Source organism: Ovis aries, chromosome 2 (genome assembly GCF_016772045.2).
Source record: "Ovis aries strain OAR_USU_Benz2616 breed Rambouillet chromosome 2, ARS-UI_Ramb_v3.0, whole genome shotgun sequence".
NCBI lineage: Eukaryota > Metazoa > Chordata > Mammalia > Artiodactyla > Bovidae > Ovis > Ovis aries.
This window is the reverse complement of record NC_056055.1, coordinates 154,567,351-154,572,940: the sequence shown is the minus strand read 5'-3', so window position 1 is coordinate 154,572,940 and position 5,590 is coordinate 154,567,351. Positions and strand designations below refer to the sequence as shown.

General features: G+C 33.9%; 1 long non-coding RNA gene across 1 annotated transcript; it reads left to right on the top strand.

Moving 5' to 3' along the window:
• Positions 1-1,055: 1,055 nt before the first annotated feature.
• LOC132659317 (uncharacterized) lies at positions 1,056-3,272 on the top strand. Its single transcript, XR_009599610.1, has 2 exons — positions 1,056-1,148; positions 1,403-3,272. It is a non-coding gene; the product is annotated as an uncharacterized LOC132659317 (long non-coding RNA).
• The last annotated feature ends 2,318 nt before the right edge of the window (positions 3,273-5,590 follow it).

Below are 5,590 nucleotides of genomic sequence, written 5' to 3'. Positions count from 1 at the left end.
CAATATAATTTAGTCACTAATTCTCCAGGCAAGAATACTTGAATAGGTAGCCATTCCCTTCTCCAGGGGGCTCTTCCTGACCCTGGGATTAAACCCAGGTCTCCTGTATTGCAGGAGGATTCTTCACCATCTGAGTCATCAGGGAAGTGCACTCATACACTCAATAAATACTTATTAAGTTCCTAATATGTATTACATAGATTCTTAGGTGGCTCAGGTGGTAAAGAATCTGCCTGCTGATGCAGGAAATGTGGGTTCAATCCCTGGGTCAGGAAGATCTCCTAGAAGAGGAAATGGCAGCCCACTCCAGTATTTTTACCCGGAAAATTCTATGGATAGAGAAGCCTGGCAGGTTACAGTCCATGGGGTCGCAAAGTCAGACATGCTGAGCATGTCCATCCAATATGTACTATGACTGTGCTAGTGTCTAGGAACACAGTGATGAGAATATTTAATCCCCAGGTGATAAAGAACCCTCCTGCTAATGCAAGAGATGTGCAAGATGAGGCTTTGATCCCTGAGTCAGGAAGGTCCCCTGGAGGAGGGCATGGCAACCCATTCCAGTAATCTTGCCTGGATTATCCCATGGACAAAGGATCCTGGTGGGCCACAGTCACTAGGGTTGCAAAGAGTCAGACACAACTGAAGCAACTTAGCACATCCACAAAAAACTATGCAGTTTATTAGATAGGCAAGCTAATTATAAAAATACTAATAATAATGAGTCTAATATATGAGAAGAGGTGGGAAAATAATCAAAGAAGATATTAGGCTGATTTGTAAGCACACATAGAACATCACAGTACAGGCAGCATTAATCTAAGATTTGAAAGAAGAGTTAGATTTTTTCTGATAAGTCAGCTTGGGTATTTCTGAGAAAAAATATCCAATGCAAAGATTTTGCTGCAAATGTGAATTGTGCTTTGGAAATTGCAAATAATTATAAATTCCTGTAGCATAAAGTTTGGGGATGCTGGTGGTAGATGAGGGGTGGGTGGAATTATAAAGGCTCTGAGAGCCATGTAGTAAAGATTAAAATTTCTCTTTCAGTTGGTGAGAACTCACTGAAGAATTTTGAACAAGAACTTTACAGTGATGTGGTTTACATGATGGGTCTCCCTGCAAGATGTGATGACAGAAGGACTCAGGTACCAGGAACCAGCGAGGCAGCTGTTGGGTGTTCAGGCAAAGTATGGTGATGAGTTTGTTGATTAAGGGAAGCTAGTGGGAGAGAAGACAAGTAGTTTAAGAAATATGTAAGTGGGAGAAAAGTCACATCTTACATGATTGCCTACATGGTGTGAATGTAGAAACATGAGAAAAGAATGACTTCTGTGTTTATAGCTAAATGATGTTTAATAGATGGTGAAACTGACATGAAGTTCTAACTTCTCTTCTCTAGCCTGAAACACTCAGCAATGTGGAGGACCTTTATTCTACAAGGTCACTGAAAAACGCATAAGAAAGACTTTCATGTGGATGATTGTCACCTGCCATTTCTATGTAAGAATGCATTAATACAATTCATCACATTAATCATCACATTGAAATATAGCTTAATAGCTGAACCTTGGAAATATAAACCATAAGACATATTTAGGATTTAGATACGAAAGACAGCACTGTGAGAGCCCTGCTTCAGGAAAAGCAGCAAACTTTACTGAGGGTGGAAAGTGGAAGCAGATAAACTGGAGACAATACCAATAGACACACACATATACAATGAACAGTTAGGGATAAAGTGATAGAGGAAGTTATGAGTAAATCAAAACTTATAAAAAAGTAAATGAGGGTCAATAAGATCTCAGACTTTCATTCGGTGGGTCTGTGCTGATTATTTAGGCAAGTGAATAGTAGACAGTGTATAATATTTAGACATGTTTATATGGACTAACTACAACTGGTGTCAGTTTGTTAGCCAAAAGTATTGTATCTACATTAGGTCATCATTAAAGAGAAATATTAATACAAGGAGGTCAGGTTGACTTCTCACCTGAGAATCTCCAATACTTAATCATTTTTCTCCACTCTCTTGTAATATTTAGAGTTTAAATATTTTTCTTTTATGATTTTTTAACATATAGCTTAGCTTCTTCATAATATATGAAAAGTAGTTCACGAAATTATTAAAATGTTGGGATAAATTTAGCTACCCATATGCAACTAAATTCAGAAATATTTATTAAGCTCTGACTTGTAAGACTGCAAGATATTAATAATTATATATAAATGAGTGATAAAAATTGACTTTTATTTTAATATATTGATTGGCTTTATAAAAATATTATACTAGAAGTAAATCAAATTACATAAAATCTGTGGGTTCTGTCTTACTCATATAAACATTGTATTCCTATCCTTAAATTGATTATTGTAATCCCTGAACTCGATATCGACTTCACAGGTGGCTCTTGGGGTAAAGAACCCTCCTGCCAACACTAGAGTAGTGAGAAACGCTGGTTAGATCCCTGGATCAGGAAGATCCCCTGGAGGAGAGCATGGCAACCCACTCCAGTACTCTTGCCTGGAGAATCCCATGGACAAGTCCAGGCTACAGTCCATAGGGTCGAAATCAGACATGACTGAAGTAACTTAACATATTTATATGCACTTGTTATAAGGTGTTTTTAGGAACTTGAGGAGTTTTCCCCTTGATCCCAGGAAACATTTGCAGAGTAACAACTGTGTATTAGATAATGGGGCTCAGAGATAAGACATGATTTCTGCACTTAGGAACTCACAGTTTAAGTGGGCAGACATAGATAATGCAGTGTTTAACTATAATTCAGCTTGTTAGGTGGTGTTATCTGCAAGGCCAACTTTATGATAAACACTGTAAATAATAGTTATTCCCTACTTGTTTTGAGTCAGGCACTATATATAACATTATCTCTAATTACCACAAAAACCCTGTAAGGCTGTTTTTCTTTTGGCTTTTATAGATAATGAAAAGGAAGATTAAAGAGGTGATAGCTTGTTAATGTCATAGTTGCAAAAAGGATGGTTTGAATCAAGATTACATTCCAAGGCCAGCTGACCGTGTTTGCAACTTCATGAGTTACATGTCACTCTCTATTCCATGAAACTATTTTTCACAGCATAATGATGCAAACGCAACTTGTATGTGTAAAATTTATTTTCTTGGATTATCTAAGTAATTTGTATGTGATTGAACTGCTATATCTGTCCAAAACAAAGAATGAGAAACTCTAGCTTCTTGTCAATAAATTGTCTACTATATTTGCAAAATTAAAGACGTTGTCTTAATGATATTTTTTGAAGCCAGTGTGTTTTGTTTGGTGTCTTTCTGTCTTCACTGGGATTTGCTGAGCTACAATAAATCTGTCCCTTTCAAAATCTCTTGGCTTTCAGAAAATCCCTGCTGTCTAACGTGGAGCAAAGCAGGACATAAGCCTTACAGGTACATGTAGACAGCTCTAGGAGGGATGAATTGGGACATGGCCAATGTAAGCTGGCAGCTGAATCATTTGGCACTAAAATTAAATTCATCAGAATTGTGCTCCCAAAAATATAGGTTAAAAATATATAACACATTGCTATTTTGAAACAATAATACACAGATGATTTTTTTGTTATATGAACTTATCTGAAGCAATGTAAGCATTTGTTGTTTGAAGAAAGCAACCCTTCCATAAACTACATTGACTTTATACTATTTTGGCTTGAATTTCTTTTTAGGTATTTAAACAGTGCAAATTCCCACTTTCCATCTCTCTGCTTTACTCTGGTATTCAAACCTGAAAAAAGTTTTCACCACTTGAATACTCCTAGTCTCTATCTCAATAATGGTTAGCACTGTGTATATCAAAGTGAGTTTCCTGGCTAGTGGACATTCCTCAAAGTCAACTAATATTAGATAAATGGAAACATTCACACATTTTTGATGGGACAAGTCCTTGGACAAATTATACTGAATGGCAATTTTGCAATATATTTCAAAAATTAGGACATACTTATCTCCTAAGCAATTTTCCTATGGGAATACATCTCACAAAAAAATACAGAAGAAAGCATGAATAAATATGGAACAGGTATTCATCAAAGAAATATTGATATTTTTAATAGTTGGGAAAATAAATATTTATTAAAAGCTGAGTGCTTTTGTTAATATAAATGATACTATTAACAAAACTAACAATGCCGTATACAAATTACCACTTTAAGCATAACATAACATCAGTGTTAAAAAATATTGTAAAGAATCCATATGGCAAATTATCTCTTCAGATCAATAAAATTTATATAGTTTTCAATTTATACTTGAAATATGCATATATTTCTTCAATAAATGGATGTGACAAGTATATTTTTAAGTGCATAAGATATATTTCATTCATATAGTCAAGGTGCAGAATATATTCATCACCACAAGAATCCTTCATGCTGAGCTTTTAGAGCTACACCACCTCCTTATTTGTCTACTCCATCTCTGGCTCTTGGTGACTACTGATCTATTGTCCAGTTGTATAATTTTGCTATCATGAAAATGTAATATAAATACAAATATGGAATATGTAACCTTTAGGGACTTTTTTTTTCATCCAGAATTGTTTGAAAATGCATTCAAGTCATTGCATGAATTAAAAGTGTTTTTTAAAATTGTAAAACAATTTTCCCTATGTGAATGTAAACACAGCTACAGTAGTTGCAAGTTTACTTTTTAAAGACACTGTTAAACTATGTTCCAGATTGTTTGTATTCTTTAATGTCACTACCAGTAAAGTATGAGTTATCTGGAATTTCCCAGTGGCATTTGTTTTTGTCACTATTCATCTTTGCCAGCATTTGTTGTTTATTTTAATTTTAGTCATCCTGATAGGTGTGTGGTGATAGCTCAGAGTTTCATTTCTTGATGGCTAGTGGTGTCAAACTTTTTTTGATGTTCTTTGTTTCATCTTGTATTCCCTTCAGTGAAACATCATCTGTTCATTTTTTTTTCATAATTTTGTTCTATTTTCCTTATGAGATTTAGATTTACAACTCTAGCATCTAAATCAAAATAATAATATTCATCAGACATAATCAAATCTTAGTTTTTAGAACAGTTTAGGTAATTTTCTCAGTTAGTTAAAAATAGTGTGGAGTCATATGGGCTAGAAAATAAAATTATAATGCACCCAGACCTAAGAAGTTCAGATTAGCCAAAAATACTTAGATGGACTAAAATTTACATTGTGAGAGATAAAATATATAATTATTGACACTACTATTCTATGGGATATTTCTACTGAATTCAATCTTTTGTATGATATATTAATAGCTTATAACTATTAGATGATATTTATTCTACTTAACTGTATTTCACACCTAGATTGATGAGAATTTTATCTCAAAGTACTGGTAGAATATTGCATAATTTTACATTAATTTTATTTTTAGGGTGTTTCATTATCAATTTCTAAATATGAAAGCTGATTCTTCCAAAACATGTTATTACTTGCTAAAATGCAGAATATAAATGTGATATTATTTACATGTTAAAAGTCTTATATTTGAATGAGATATAATGTAGACTCTAATTTTTTTTTATATACTAACCTATCACTGCTGATCATTTTGATTTTTTGTC